The following is a 17,143-nucleotide window of genomic DNA, read 5'->3' as shown; positions in this document are numbered from 1 at the left end:
TCTGTAAAGTCCCCCCACCGACTCGTATCTTGAGCACTTGTTGCCCTACTGGTGGTGTTATTTGGCATATGGTGGCATCATGTAGTGGGTTGGGACTAGCTGCTGCAAACTGTCATGAGAGTTGGGGTTCTGAAACTGATAGCCTGCCTCTCGTTCTGGCTCCCATCTTTCCTTCTTGGTCCACCACTCTGTAGTACCACCAAAAGACAAACAGAACCCACTCTGCCACGCCCTCTTCACTGTGATGGGCTGGACCCCTCTGAAACTCTGAGCCATAGTGTGTCACATACTTTGCTTCCGCCACTCAAAGGTAAGTAAGACATTTTCCCCTGTGCCGATAAAGTGAATGGAAACCCAGCTTCTCTTGCCAGATTCTCAGTGTTACCCAGAACCCGTGTCAATTCCATTAGGCAAGGCCCAAGTGCTTGGCTAGATCACTCCAAACCACAAATTACCCTGTCTTAGCTTCTAATGGCAGCCAGATGGCCTCCTGTTGGTCCAGTAGGCCTTATTGCTTCCCAAACCACCAATGGCCCCTTGTCTGCCCTGAGAGGGCAGGGTGAATATGGCTTCCAGAACATTCTCATTACTTTCTAGGAAGGAGAATCTGGGAGCCAACCTTGATGAGCCTCTCCATCTACCACACACCATGAGCGTCGGCACAGCAAAGGGAGAAGAGTGCACGTGAGTACTGACTCCTCCAATGAGCTCAGGGCTGAACCTTCGGGGTTCAGTCAACACTAGTTACTGCATCCACATCCAAGAGTGTTTGAATTCCTGTGTTTATGGCATCACAGAACCATAAAGATCTCAGAGAGTGGCCCGTACATAAAGCTAAGAACCACAGGCATCAGGGTTTGAGGAAGTTGGCCCCTGAGGAACCTTTATGGATAGCCAAGTTTATATGTGTTACAAGAAGGTGTCATGTTGAACTAGACTTAGAATCTAATCTTCACCAATTTCACGATGTGCTGAGCTTCATCAAGCCCATATCACATGCTCCCAAACTGAGGACCCCTTGAAAACAGTAGCCTCTTACTATTTAACGCTGATGTACACGATTCCTAAGGAATAACCATGACACAGTTGCCACTGCCCCCCAAGTGCTACACTATAAAGATCTCAGCAGCACTGCCATTGACTTGGATGAGAGTCCTGGGGTCCCTGACATATGGCTCTTTAGAGCCACGAGGAACATGTTGTTGGGGGGGGGGGTGCGAGCCAGATGCATTTTGCAACATTTCTGAAGCAAAGAACAAGGTTGACCAGCCTTATGTGTCTGTAAAGTCAACTGCAGAGCTAAGCAGTGGTTTTGTTCTTCAGTGGGTTACTTCAAGAAAGTCTACATGACCAATGTTTTTGACAGCAAAGATCAAAGAGGGCAGTGTCCTCGCAATAACCTGCAAGCCACTTATATGTCTGGTGTACCTCTGGAGGGGAGGGTTTCCATCTTGTGGGAGTTGGATCTCACCTTAGAGAGTTTTGTCCATCAACTGCAATGATTCTTGTTCAACAGAAAAGAAAACTCCACATGTGGGACCTGTTGTTCTGTAGGACAATTGCTCTGTAGCCGGTTCATCTCTAACCTATGGGCCTTATTGGTTTGTTTGTTTATTTTGTTTTTGTTTTTGTTTGGTTTTTTTGAGACAGGGTTTCTCTGTGCAGCCTTGCCTGTCCTGGACTCACTTTGTAGACCAAACTGACCTTGAACTCAGTGATCCATCTGCCCCTGCCTCCTGAGTGCTGGGATTAAAGGTGTGAGCCACCACGCCTGGCTTCTATGGGCCTTATTTCAGGAGAGTTTTCAATGCCAATATATCCCTGTCCCTCCCATTCTCCTCTGAATCAGCTTTACCATCCTGCTGGGGGCTCACTTAACCGTGGGGGTCCCATCCATTGTTAACACACTGAAAGGAATACAGATATATCAAGAACAAAGACAAAATGCCGAGGAAGTTTTAGAAATATCCCCTTTGCCAATGTATTTCACATTGGTTTTTTTTTTTCCAGGTTTGCAACAGGACAGTTATATAAGTTAAAAAATATATAAGTCCAAAAGAAGACAATAAATTTGAAAGAAAGACTCTAAGTCATCAGCAAGCACTTTATTATAATTTTGTTGGGTAGTACTCAAGTCTAAGAAACACAACAGAAACAAAGTAAGACATCTAACCAAAACAGAGAAACAGTTAAAACAATCCTGATAAGAACAAGAAGAAAGAAGAAGAAGAAGAAGAAGAAGAAGAAGAAGAAGAGGAGGAGGAGGAGGAGGAGGAGGAGGAGGAGGAAGAGGAAGAAGAGGAGGGAGAGAAGAGGGAGAGGGAGGAGGAGGAGAAGAGATGGCAGCAGCAACGGGGACCAACCCCAAAGTAAGTCAATACCGCAAGATCAGAGAGGTCTGGATTATTAGGCCAGTGGTTATGAGAAAGTCTTAAGTGTATTGCTGGTAAGAATTATAGGCAAGGATCAGAAGGAAACTTAGCAGCTGTCAGTTGGATTGACTAACAGTTTCTTTAGAAGGTAAGCATTTTTTTTAATTCCAGTAAAATTTGAATTTATATGCAAATCAGATCAATAGTGTTAATATTGTTATGTAATATTTCATAGTAATAGATATTTTTTTAATGTTAAATAGACTGTTAGAGAGAACTTATCTCATTGAAGGGTCTATCCAAGAATTTGCAATTTCAGTGGTTAAGTTAGAAGGCATGAGATTGTTTTTCAGTTTGGAAGCAGTATTGAGTCATTTTGTTTAAACTACCTAATGTGTTTATATTACATATCTTTAAATAAAGTTAAGTATTTGGAGAGGTATTTTATTCTGATATGCTTAAAAGGAAATCTGAGTATAACAAATTTCCAAATAAAATTTCAATGTTTGAGACTATCTCATAATTATCTTAATAAGCCTTGCCTGGTATGCATAGAAAAGATAAACAGTTCAGGGGTGGTGGCACATGCCTTCCATCCCAGCATTAGGGATGGAGGTGCGGGGAGGGGGGCGGGGGGGGGGGCAATCTCTGTGCGTTGGAGGTCAGCCTGGTATACAAAGCAAGTCCAGGACAGGCAAGGCTGCCTGCAGAGAAAACCTGTTTTGAAAAACCAACCAACAACCAAACAAAAAAAATAAAAATCCTTTGAGAAGAACCAGCTTATTTTTAAAAATTTGTAACTAAAGCGAGATAATCTTTGAATAATTTTTCTCCTGTGGAAGGACCACAGTGTGAACACAGGAGGGAGCATGGCCTGGCTCACCATGCCCTGAGCTTTCCTGCTCGCTGAGAGCAGTGTGTGTGGCACGCCATCCTGTGGAGGTCACTTCCAGATCGATCTCACTTTCCTTTCAACCCTGTAGATTCCAACACTGGGTGTCAGTATTGCGCCAAAGCCAAAGCGCCCTGTCAGAATTAGACTGGAAATTAAGCAAATCCGTAGACAGATCACCCAGAAAAGCTCTGACGTGTGTTTTCAGATTCGACTGAGGAATAGCGAGCTGGAATCCCGTGTGAGTGAGATCACGGAGTTGGCGGCAGGTGCCGCGCAGACTCCTCCACCGAAGTGGGCGCTGCTGGGATGAGGATGGAGAGGCTCGCTGGACACTGGGTGAGGGGTTTGGCGCTCCGGGCAAAGCAGCTTTCTCACAGCCCACCTGCCCCTCCAGGAGCTTCCTCCTCACGCATGGCGGGGCCTGCTTGTCATAAACAGACAGGGAACTTACTGTGGGCCGTCCTTGTCATAGTGAGTGCTCCGTGCCCCTCCATAGGAGGCGAGCAGCATGCTAATGCGATGGAGGAAAAATGAAGGTCAAAGGAAAGTAGAAGCTATAGGCCCAGGCTATGGGTTCTAGAATCATCCAGGCACTTGATATTAATTCTCAGAGACTGGAATATCTCTTCTTTGTCTCTCCTCCCATTTTCCTCTTTTTTTTCTCTTTTTTCCCTCATTCTCCTCCTCTTCCTCCCCCTTCCCTTCTTTCCCCAGCTCCTCTCTTTTCTCCCTCCTGCTTCCTCCTCTAAACAGTAATGGGGATCCAGGTGTATTCATGCTTGCTGCTTTATTGGGTTTTTTGTTTGTTTGTTTTAAGCTACAGCTGCTTAGCGTTCAGATTCCCCCGCCTCCCCCCCCCCCCCCCCCCCGCCACTACCTCCCCCCCTTCGTCCCCGGTGTAGAAAGGGCCATATTACCTATGCTGGTGAAGAGAGAGAAAGTAAGTGGTGGTGTGCACTGTCACGTATATATACGTGCAGAACTTCTTTTCTTTCCCCCCCCACCCCATTCTTCCGTTTTCCACATGCGCTCTCTCTCTCTCTCTCTCTCTCTCTCTCTCTCTCTCTCTCTCTCTCGCTCTCCATTTCCTATTCCTTTCCCACAATGCCCTAACAGGTTTCTTTTTCACTAATTGCAGTGACCGCTTAATTTTCTAACATTCTTCCATGGCTTTCAAGAGAATGTTTGTTTTTTCCTTTTTTTTTTTTTTTTTTTTTTTTTTTTTTTGTATAGTAGTTCATAGGACTCAACCTATGTGGCCAATTTCTTGATAAGTGCCAGCGAAGGGTACGGACAAACTTTACTATGTCTTCCACCACAGAGGAAGAGCTGCACTTGACTGTCCACTCCAGAGACTCCCGGGCAGGTGTGAACTCTGCTCTCTAGCAAGGAAAGAGGTGAGAAGCCTCTGCCCTTGACCTCGTCAAGGGCTTGCAGGACCAGATCGCTTGCTCGCCAGCGGGACCCTCCTGGAGGATAATACACCCTGTGGATTTGAGCCAACCCTAATCTGGACAGGGCTTGTAATTCCCTAAGGGTCTATTGCAAGAAGAAGTAAAGATGGGGGGTCTTCTGCTAGCGGTGTCACTGACAGACACTCTGCCTCAATGGGGAGATGCTTCATGTCCCACTGCTGTGACAAAATACCTGAGATAAATCAACTTAAAGGACAAAAGGGTTATTTGAGTAACAGCTTCAGCCATTTTAGTGTACAGTTGCGTCAGGTCCCAACTCCCCAAAATGGCTACCAGGGCTCAGCGCAGGCTAGCCTCTGATCAAGCTCAACACTTAGCATCCCTAAAAACCTTGTGAAACAGGTTTCTGTTTGCCATGAAAAGCCACAACTTTATCTGCTCCTACAACTTCCAGAAATGGTATCGCATCCTCTATCGACTCAAACAAACCTCCTGTGGATCAGAGCACCATGCTAGTTGCCAGGCTGTTCCAGGTAGCCCACCCTCTTCCGGCTGCTGCAACATATCCCCCTATAACTGGCAGGGCTCCCCCACTCTCCCTTGCTGTTTTCTCTGAACCCCAAACGATGATAGCCTTGGCAGTTGAATTAAACTGTTTTCCTTTGCCCACAGAGCTGTCTCATGTTTTGGTGGTTTCACTTCACCTTCGCTTACAATTTGATGACACACACTGCTTCTGTGACGAGGGAGAATATGGAGGCAGAAGCTGGGGGAGGGGTTCACCTCATGGGAGCCAAGGAGCAGAAAGAAGACTTGGTCCTCTTCAAGGACACAGCAGCCTGACTTCCTTTCACTAGGTCTCATCCACTAAAGACTGCGCTGCCTCTAACAGGATCAGAGGCTTGATGACCAAAGCTTTAGATCACAGCCATTTGGGGAGGTTACCTTTCCAAACCATGAAAACAATGGAATCGGGAAGTTGATAGTGCTTATAATACAGGGTTAGCTGAGAGGAAAATCATAAATATTAACATAAACATGAGAGTCATACAAAATCTAAAACCCAAAAGAGGAGCCCAACGGGTAAGGTTTGAATAGATTCCTCCCAGGTGAGAGGAAAGTCAGGGAAATCTGGGGATGATTCTAGAGGATCTCTGAGCTTCTAGGAGAGAGAATGAACCGGGAGAACTGTAAATGACCAGAAGGCCTCAGGATTGCAGCTGTGATGGGTAGGTTTGCCTCTGCCTCATGCCAAGGGGACTGACTCCTCTTTGGCTCATGAGATTTGAGTAAGTTTCAAGCTGACTTGGCTCCTCTATGGAACTTCATAGAAACCTTCTCTCATTGAGCCCAGCTTGTTCTGTCCCCCCTAGGGCCTCTCAAGGTCACCTGTACAAGTATTGATTTTCTGGGGCCCAACACCTCTGTCCCTGGACAAGGGCCCTGTTCTGTGGTTTTTATGCATCTCAGATGCTCTGATGTCTCTCGGGGTCATTGTTTAAATCACTGATATTGCAGACAGTGGTACTGGACCTTCTGCATCTCAGATGCTCTGATGTCTCACAGGGTCATTGTTTCCATCACTGATATCACAAAGAGTAGCACTGGACCTTTCGAAAGATAGTTGACTCAAAGAACTGGACTTTGGACCTTGACACCTGCCTGTGAGTTGAATGTGTAAACACCTTGCCCACTGCTTGGTGATCAGCTGTTGTGAACATTTATTTGGTGGGTGCATAAACATGACATGATCACAGTGTTGCCATTTATCATGAAATCCTCTTTCATATATTTAACTAATTTCTTGATATTGGACCATTGTGGTTATTTCTACTTTTTTTTGTTTGTTTGTTTGTTTGTTTTTTAAGACAGGGTTTCTCCGTCTATATCCCTGGCTGTCCTGGACTCCCTTTGTAGACCAGGCTAGCCTCGAACTCACAGGGATCCAATTTATAAATTTCATAGCACCAATTAACACATTAATAAACGTTAATAGCCAGGCGTGGTGATGCATGCCTTTAATCCCAGCACCCAGGGAGGCAGATCGCTATGAGTTCGAGGCCAGCCTGGTCTACAAAGGGAGTCCAGGACAGCCAAGGGTACACAGAGAAGCCCTGTCTCAAAAAACTAAAACAAATAAAACTAAAAACAAAAAAGGTAAATATTAGTATACCACAATCTTTGTAATCATTCTTTTAAATTCTTTCAATTACATACATTGTAAATTATGCTATAGTCTCCATTGAAAACATACTGAAAATAGATAACACTAACCTCTCCAGTAGCCATTGTCTTAGATAAAACACCATAACCAAAAGTAACAGGGGAAAAAAAGGTTTATTTTAGCTTACAGGGCCACATCAGAATTCATCCCTGACAGACATCAGGACAAAAACCTGAATGGCAGGAACCTGGAGGCAGGCAGGAGCTGATGGAAGGCCATGGAAGGGTGCTGCTTCCTGGCTTGGTCCCCATGGCTCCCTCAGCCTGCTTCCTTATAGACCCAGAATCTCAGCCTGGGAGCGGTACAGTGCACAGTGTTCTGAACCCTCCTGCATCAATCGCCAATCAAGAATTTGCATGACAGGCCAATCTGGTGGAGGCATTTTCTCAGTTGAAGTCCCCCTCCCCATAATGATGTTAGCTTGTGTCAATTGACAGAGAGCTAGCCAGCACTGCCATCTTCACCCTAGGTCTAACACTGTCATAGAGGTAAATGTTATTTGGCGATTAATGTCTCTCCTTTCAAAAGATGCTTCCTCGGGTAGTTGAATAAAATGTATACCCTGATAGTTTCAATTGTAAGGCCGGGAGAGATGTGCATATTCTAGTTAGTGATGCGTCCATGAGCCAGGATATGTAGGAGAACTTGCCACGCTGGCCACAGAGAGCTGCCTGGTTCTCCTTGATTGCTGCATGGCACTCTGTAAGGACAAACCGGTCTGTTGAGCTGTTTCCCTATTTCTGAGTAGCTGGGTTTTTGTTGTGCTAACATACATGGTGCTGTGTTGGTTCATTTCCTCTAGCGCTTGGGTAAATGTTTCTCTGGGAAGAATCAGAGAAGTGAAATTGGGTCATAGAGGGACAGATAGTGTGTTTCAATTCACACTTGCAAGTCGCTCGTCAAAAGCCCACAACCACCAGAAATCAGTGGATGTGTGTATGAACATGAGTGTGCATTCGTGTAACCTCACTCACACCTTGTATTGTATTATCAGGCTTTTTTTTTTTTTTTTGGCATCCTGATTAAAAATAGTATCTCGTGTTTGTTTGTATTTCCCATGTTTAAAGATTTCAGAAGACGGAAGAGCTCGTTGAATAACTCCTCACAGTGCGATCCACTCTGAGGATCACAAATGCAACTTTATACAGAGACTCTAGTCTCTGTGTTCGTCAGCTTCCCGCTGCTGACGCAAGATGCCTGAGGAAGTCAACGTAAAGGAGAGTAAGTATGTTTTGGCTCCAGTATTCGGTCAGTTGGCTCCATTGCTTTAGGGAGCTGTGAAAAGACAGAACGTAAAGACAGAGAGCACATTGTGTCATGTGCGTACTCATCTGAGAGGGACCAGACCCCTACAGGTCCCCTCCCAAGGGCACCATCAGCTGGGGACCAAACATTTAGCACAGAGTCCAGTAAGATCAAAGCCATACCGATGATGCTAAGTTACAAAACGGGCTGGTGCCGCATCGCTATGCGATAGTGGATTCTGAGTGTTCACTGGAAAAGATCACTTGGTGATTATGGCACGTCACTGGAGGCCCCAGATGCCTGGCTTCTTTCCATAGGAAACAAGACTAGTCTAGGTTTATGATAAACAACAGGATGTAGGCAAAGTCCCTGCCCCAGCATAGGGGTGGGGTGGGGAGTCCCACAGAACTAGGCACAGCTACCTATGCGTCCTATCCCATCCCATGCCACTCCATCCCAATCAGCTGACTGAAAGGAGGGGCCACGATGCAAGCAGAGAAAGAAGATAGACAGAGGAATTCAGTGGCCCATCCCCCCAGGCCCTTCTGCAGCATGTTGACAGATGAGCTTCAGGTCAGAGGGAAACTTGCGGCAAAGTGCAGGAAGTGTGCACAGCTGAAGCAAAGGCCAGGACAAATGGACCTCAGCCTCAAGTTGTGTTATCATCAGAACTGGTTCTTTTCCTGAAGGTGGGGGGTGCAGCTCTCCTGGCTCCAGGGCCCCCCAGCCTGTTCCCAGCCTGTCCCCATTCTCAGCACAGGCACCCCTGGAGGTCTCAGTTCTCCAGATTTTTGTCACGCAGTTGCACCTGCACAGCTCTATTGCCCCACTAGCTGGAACCGAAGTGGCGAGCATCTCCCTGGAGGCGTAGCTGCGGCCTTTTATATCTCTAGGCCTTGGATCCTCCCCCTTCTCCGGAGAAAACTGGTCGTGGTTTTGCCAATTTCTTGAGAAGTCTGAATTTTCCAGGAACATGCTCACTCATTGAGAAAGAAAATAACATTCTTGGCTTAGCTCTAGGACTAAAAAAAGGTTGGCAATGGAATAAGTACACACACTGGGGACATTCCAGGGGAACTCGTTTTGCATAAGAGTTTATCCTGCCATCGGTCATGGTGGGTCCAGGTCCCGTTCCATCCTTATCACAATCCAGCTTTGAAATAAGGCTCAGCTTAGCAAGTTTCACCTGCAAAACGATGTGTTATGGTTCTTACTGTTGTGACTAAGGCAGCTCAGGGAAGGGAGCGTTTGTTTTGGCTCACAGTTTGCAGGGCTACAATCCATCGTGGTATGGAAAGCGTGACAAGGGGAGAGAGAGGCAGCTGGACAGATGGCACATACAGTCAGAAAGCAGAGAGGGATGAACTCTGGCCTTCCAGTCACTTCTTCCTGTTTTGTACTCACTTCCTCCTGTTTTGTACTCACTTCCTCCTGTTTTGCACTCACTTCCTCCTGTTTTGCAGCCTGGGATCCCAGTCTGTGAAATGGTGCTGCCCATTCAGTTAGGTCTTCCCACCTGTTAGACCTCTCCAGAAACTCTATGGACACACCCTGAGGTTAGACTCCTAGGTGGTTCTAATCCAGTGGCAGCAAAGATTACATCATCACCCACCTGTACGGAAGTTAGGAGAACGGACTCAACCAGTCCACCTACAGATCCTGGCACAACCAGTGTTTTGTCTATAGTCTCTCTAATCAGTATGTTTCCGTCTATTTTCAGGAGAGTGACAGAGCTCTGTGTGTGGCCAACGCTTTCCAAAGTAGCCAGACTGGGCACATTAGGTCATAATACATTTCTTTTTTTTTTTTTTTTTCCTGGAACATTCTATTTCCAAAAGAGCCCAGTAAAGTTCAAAGGACTTGCTTTCTTTTCCCTGGGTATGGCAATCTGGTTTTTCAGTTGGTTTTGTGTGGTGTGTGTGTATGTTTAAATCTCACTCTCATTGTGGAGTCCTCCAAAGCATTGATTAACCAACAATGGTTACTATGGCTACGAGAAGGAAGTGGAAAACAAGCCTCTTAGCGGGTATTTAGCATTGAAGAGTCAGTAGTCTCTGAGGTTAACAGAGGCTGAGGTTAACAGTGGCTGTTATTAGGAGCCTATAGGCGATTGGACAGAAAAATGGGTCAAAAGCCACACCCACGTCCTTTCCAAAGAAATCACAGTGTACCTCATCACACCGGAAGAAGGCCCCTGTGCCTTTGGTGTTGCTCCACACAGATAGATAAACCACAGGCATTCAGCACACAGGTGACCCTTCTGTCACAGGGTTCACTAGACTCCGTGCTTAAGTTCCGCATTGCAGGAAGGTTTCGAGCGGAGTGAAGATGGATGATTGGCTGTGCTCTCTGGATTAACTGCAAGAATTAGGCTTACTTCCTGGTTCACTGACATCCTTTTATAGTGCCCCACATGGGCTGTTTTCTCTCGTTTTAAATGGTACCAATCCCATAAGAGCTTCAACCTTATGCTCTAATTGCCTTACAGAAGATCTCCTCCTAGACACATCATACAGGGCATCAGGATTTTAACCTGGAGCTGGAGAAAGAAACAGCCCATGGTGCCTACATTTAAATATGTATCGTTTGTCTCTGAGATCTATTAGGAACTCTCCAGGCAAGAGGAAGTTACAGGTCTGGAAATGAGACAACACTGTATTGTCTTGATGCAATCACAAGAGTCTTTGTCTGTCAGAAACAAGCAGAGGACCAGTATGAGAAGCAGAAAGAACCGAGGGTGGATTAGTCTCTGGAACGTCCAGAAGCAATCAACCCTGCCAGTACCTTTGGCCTTGGGCAACCATGTCTAACACTCTGACCTCCATAATATGACATAATAAATCTGGGTTGTTTAGAGCCACTTAAGTTTATGGAAATTCTTATAGAAGCAGCAGAAAAATATGAGTTATGAGTATTTTGCCTGTGTGCGTGTGCACACACACACACAGCATGCATTTGGCACCTGGGGAGGTAAGAAGGTACTGGATTCCCTGGAACTGGGGCAACAGACAGTTGTGAGCCACTATGTGGGTGCTGGGAACTGAACCTAGGTGCTCTGCAAGAACAGCAAGTTCTCTTGCCTGTGGAACCACCTCTCCAGCCCCAAATCATAGTTATTTTAAACACCAACCACAATGACAGTCAGATGGAGGAAATGTTTCTGAAAATCCCATGGTGATGGTAACAGAGTGTATTCATTAGCTGGAGAGGAAAGCTGGAAAGGACATGAAAACTTGAAGGAACAACAATTCCAAGACAGAGTTACACCAAGGAAGACAGCCTTGAGGATACATTTGGGAAATCAACAATACAGACCTACAGTCTCATACCTTGAGACCAGAGAAGCCATGAGAGTTTCATAGTTGATGGTTTTTTCCAGCTTTTAGATATGGGGCTGGAGAGATGGCTTCGAAGTTAAGAGCACTGGCTGTTCTTCCAAAGGCCCTGAGTTCAATTCCCAGCAACCACATGGTGGCTCACAGCCATCTATAATGAGATCTGGTACCCTCTTCTGGCATGCATGTGTACATGCAGGCAGAACAGGGTACACTTAAAAAAATACATTTAAAAAAATAGAAATGGAGGGCTGGAGAGATGGCTCAGAGGTTAAGAGCACTGTCTGCTCTTCCAGAGGTCCTGAGTTCAATTCTTAGCAACCACATGATAGCTCACAACCATCGATACTGGGATCTGATGCCCTCTTCTGGCAGGCAGGTGCACATGCATATAGAGCACTGTATACATAATAATAAATCTTTAAAAATAATAGGAATGGTGCTGTATATACTCTGAACTGCACACTGTGCCTGGGCATATTGCATTACCATATAGATACAGGAAACTCTCTAAATTCATCAAACATGATTTTTTTCAAGCATGAGAGACAATTCACAGAATTGTAATGACAAAAGATTTTGTAATAATTCATCTGTGTTTCTTTACCATGTGTGTAGTTTTTAAAAGATTTATACTTATTTATTTATTTATTTTATGCATAGTGTTCTATCTGTATGTAACTCCTGCAGGCCAGAAGAGGGCACCAGATCTCATTATGGATGTTTGTGAGCCACCATGTGGTTGTTGGGAACTACACTCAGGACCTTTGGAAGAGCAGGCAGCACTCTTAACCTCTGAGCCATCTCTCCAGCCTCCTCCATGTGTGTATTTTTAACTAGGAGACAAGTCTGCAGGCACACCACGAGGGTTATTTAGACTGAATTAGCTCTGGGCACTCCTGTAGGGACTGGTGTGCCTGAAGTTGGACAACTTACCCTGAGCGGGGTTTCCCAGGCCCTGTGCTTTGGTCCTAGACAACATAAAACAAGAAGCTGGCTGAGCACGGCCATTCAGGGTCTTGTCTCTTCTTCCTCAGTGCGGATGCACTTTGGCATCTGCTTCATCTTCTGCTGCCTTAACTTCTCCACCTGATAGACAGTATCCTCAACCATGAGCCATGAGTGTGTGTGAGCATGCACGCGCTTGTGCAGTGAATGCGCATGTCCCTGTAGGTGTATGCTTGCAGGTATACCTGCGTGAAAGTGTGAACACATGGGAAGGCCAGAAGTTAACTTTGGGTATCTTCTCCTGATTTTCCTCCACCTCATTTCTTAAGACAGGTTCTCTCATTGAAGCAAGACCTCACCAATTAGACTGGCTGGTCAATGAGCTATCAAGATCCACCTACATCCGTATCTTCTCCCCACATCCAGTTCCAGGGTTATAGACACATATTACCATGCCCAGCATTTATGTGGGTGAAGGGCACCCAAATTCAGGTCCACATGCTTGTTTGCCATGTACTTTACTGAGCCATCTCCATAGTCCTCATCCTAGTTGTCAAAGTTCTGAATTCCAAAGGGTGTGTGTGTGTGTGTGTGTGTGTGTGTGTGTGTGTGTGTGTGTAAGATCTTAACATTTGGGGCACATTATAACCCAAGAAAAATTGGCTAACATTTGACTTCTTTTTCACAGCACTGGATCACAAAGAATACTGGGAAATAGTCTAGCATGCCACAAGGAAAGGATTGCAACCTAAGAATTGTAAGCACAGCCAAGACAGCCTTTGCAACAGTGAGAGATATTTGTAGACGTGAAAGACATGGAGGTTTGAGCATGTACAGATAGAGTCTGGGAATATACCTGGAAAATGAACTGATGTCCATTTATTAACACGATAAAGTCACAGGAACCAGTCCTAGCCTTCTATCTGACGAATGTCAGAACCGGGACGAAATATGTGTGAGACCTTTGTGATCCCATCAGGCTACAGCTGTCTGAGAAGGTGAGTCACATGGCTGACCTAGCTGACAGTCAGAGGAATGTGTCCCCCGAGCAACACGACAGTGTGGCTGCCTGAGCCCAGCAGACTCCTCAAGGTGAGCGATGACGGGAGTGTAAGGAGTTGGCGGTAGTGAGAGCTTGGAGGGCAGAGGAGAGTGCCACACACAGAGAGTGACAAAGGTCTAGCAAAGGTCACCCTTAGGGTTTCAGCTGGATATTAACCAGGGCATGTCTCCAGGGAAGCCAGTACAGCTGCAGAAAGATGCGCCTGGGGTCAGGGGAGTAATGAGCTCTGAGGATCACATCGGCCTGGCCCTAGGATTCCACCAGGCCGGGCCTGGAAAACAGTGTGATTCATAAAGTCTCGGCCGAGTTTGGCTTTAGTGTCGGGAAGAAGTGTCACTGGACAAACACTGTTCTGTCGCCCAGAAAGCATAAAACCAAGCTTCAGGAAAGCCAACCGCTCAGTCAAACTGCTCCAGGTACCTTCACTGCCAGAACAAAGCTCAAGACTAGGCAAATATGAATATTTCCAGCCCTCAAGCAAAATCCAGAATGTCCAGCATTCGATAAAATAATAATAATAATAATAATAACTCTTCCTGGTCGAAGCACCCAGACTGAGTGACTGTGGGTGCTTGGCCTTAAGTGATACATCTGAATCTCTCTGTCTTTTCCTCAATGCCTCAGGGAATAAATATTGTGGAAGACCAGGCAGAAAGAGTGTAAGAGCCAGAGGCCAGGGGACAGTGATATAAAGCCATTTCTTGTAATGGTGACCTGGCACCTTTAAAAGATCAACGCCTACACCACAACATCCATGAACTCATAGATACAGGCTGCGGTTGCCTACATAGATTTGCACAAGAACAAGCTGATCAACAGCCCAGCTTTGCATGGAGAGGGAAGAGGTTCCTGAGGCACCACACCTAGCAGAGGAGTCCCTGGCTGTCGATGGCTGCTGGGAAAAGGAGACTTAGTTTCCTCAGTGGTATGGCCTCAGGTAGGTTGACGCCCCACATCTCTGCACATGTGGGCAGCACTAATTGGACTTATCAGGTTATAATTTTTTTTAATTAAAATGGAAAAAATATAAAATTGTAGGTCAGGATGGAGGAATATCCGAGAGGAGCTGTGAGGGTGGATGCGATCAAAATACATTTTATTCGTATGTAAAAATCACCAAGCAAAGATTTAAAACTTTTAAATTACCAGTTGTTAAAGAAGCAGGAAAATATACCTTGTAATAATGAGGGGAAATCAATTGTAAAATATAAATAATACAAACAATAGACAGGAATATTAGCAACTACTATAACCATATTGTGTTTAAGAAGGCAAAATTGAAATGTGTGTAATTACATACCATTATTTGTGTCAACTCTTTAAAAACATTGTGGCTTTATGCGTGTGCTCTTCTGGTTCCTTCTTCCCTTTGGACACAGCCTAGAGGAGGGAACGGTCACATGGGGTGTGTCCAGGAAAGACACGCTATGTCCCAAGCATCCCTTTCTCACAAAGTGCCAAGTGGTCATAGATGAGACTCTTTGAAACCATAAGCTCAGATAAATCACCCATGTTTATCAGTTGTTCTCTCAGGTACCTGTAACAGCAATTTTTTTAAAAAAATCTTACTACCACTACCTACAACCATCATTTAATGACTTTCTAAGTTAGTGTGATGGATTATATTGTCAAACTGATGGAACCTAGAATCATTTAAGAGACAAGCCTCCTAGCACACCTGTGAAGAACGAACTGTGTTAGCCTCTGGGCATGCCTATGAGGGACTCTCTTAATTAGGTTAATTGAAATCAGAAGACTTACCCTAAATGTGTGTGTTGCGGGGTGGGGAAACCATTCCACAAACTTGGGACCTGTCCTGCATAAAAGGGGGAAAGCTGGCTAGCTCTTTCTGCTTCTTGCGTGTGGATGTGATGTGACCAGCTGCCTCTCAGCCATGATGGGACTGTACACCCTCAAACTGTAAGCCAGAATAAACCCTTCCTTTCTAAGTTGACATGGTCATGTATTTTATCACAGAATGATAATGAACAAACGCTTCTTCCCATTTTCCATCCTTAGGGGCACGCTACAAGACACCCTCATAGCTGGCTTTTATGATTATTATACCACGCAATGTTGCCCAGTCCTCTGCTCTATAATGGAGACTGTGACAATGACCACAACAATGAAAACATGGACTCTACATTCAAATCAGGAAACATCGAAGAGCCACGGAGGCCTCAGGCAGAATCTGAGGCAGCATCTTGCTGACCCCCTCTACTCCAGGAAGAACTCAAGCCAACCCTACTCAGTAGACCTCCCTAACTGAACAACTTGTGACCTTCAGGCTAGCCCTTCCCCCAGGGACAAGAGTTACTCAGGCATTTGCGGTGCCACTGTAGTTAGTACATTTGTTGAGTGTGGCCAACATGGTTCAGTATTATTGAACGCTTCCCAGACCTGTTACCCTACAACACTGGATTTCTTGAAGACTCTGCACTAACTATGTTACTCCACTGTTGGAAACTCTCTGGCCATTCTTCCCTGATGCTAGAGTGAAATCTGGTCTTGCTCCTAAGGATACACAAGGAAGCGCATCAAGGCCCGCCCTCCTTTCCTTTTGCCCCCACCTCCCCCTCTTCCCTCGCACTCTGTGCTCTGTTCACACCTAAGTTCTTCGAGTTTCCCCAAAGAGCCATGTTTCCCCTTAGCTCAGGATGTCCCCTCGTGTTGTTCACTTGAGTCTGAACTTTCCTTTGCACTCCTTCCCTTCTCATCCCATGCACAGTTCTGCCTTGTCCCTCTGCTTCCGAAGTCGGTCACTGGTCGTGGGGAGACTTGATCGTGACGTTAAGATCAAGCATGCCCCTGGAACTGAAGGCATGGGGCTGTGATCGGAGCCACCCTCAATCTGCCTTGCCTCCACCTTCAGCTGAATGGCATGCCTCATTCTACAAAGCTATACGTTGAATTATATCTCACAGAGTTTATAGCTGGAAATTCTGTCCTTATTTGGAGCTAAGTCTGTATAGAAAGAGTTAAAGGGTGGTCACCAGAATGGGCAGTAATCCAATCTAACCGATGTCCTCCTAAAAAGATACCCATGTGGGGACAAGGTCATATCAAGGTGAAGGTAGATATGCTTTGATGAGCCAAGGAACACTAAAGATGACCAGAAAGTCCTGGAAGCAAGGGTCTGGCATGGGACAGATCTTCCTTCACAGTCTTCAGGAGGAACCGAAGCCACTTACATACTGATCTGGGACTGCCAACCTCCAGAACTAAGAGGCAGTCTGGTGTTGAAGCCACTCCGTGGCAATTTGGCATCCTTGGAAATTAATACATGCAACAGTCACTCTTTTGTTACTTTTGGCTGTATCTGCAGATTAGCACAGCAACTGGGATAAAAGCTAAATCCAAAGTTACTAAAAGATAAAGAAAACTTGTACTGTGGACATGAAGAGAAGCCAAGGTTCCCGCCTCCTGAGGATCCCACCACACAACAAGAACACAGAGAAGACAATTCAGTGTGTAGTTAATACCAGGCCAGGAACACAGAGGGTTGGTTACAGCACTGTGGGTGCCAGCCTCCTAACTCAGATGGGGTGGGAGGTGCTGGGCAGCTATCCCAGAACTCTGAGGCTCGAATCTTGCAATACAAGTTAGGTCAAGCAGAAAAGAGAATTGGAGCAGAGGGGCCTGACTG

The 17,143-nt window shown here is 45.7% G+C and overlaps 1 long non-coding RNA gene across 1 annotated transcript; it reads left to right on the top strand.

Annotated features, from left to right (window-relative positions):
- Positions 1 to 3,412: 3,412 nt before the first annotated feature.
- On the top strand, positions 3,413 to 5,355 carry LOC311584478. Its single transcript, XR_014774903.1, has 2 exons — positions 3,413 to 3,505; positions 4,589 to 5,355. It is a non-coding gene; the product is annotated as an uncharacterized lncRNA (long non-coding RNA).
- Positions 5,356 to 17,143: the final 11,788 nt, after the last annotated feature.

The sequence above is a fragment of the Acomys minous genome (genome assembly GCF_964271855.1).
Source record: "Acomys minous genome assembly, chromosome: 15".
Lineage (NCBI taxonomy): Eukaryota > Metazoa > Chordata > Mammalia > Rodentia > Muridae > Acomys > Acomys minous.
Note: the sequence above shows the minus strand (reverse complement) of the source record. Positions and strands in the feature narration are given on the sequence as shown.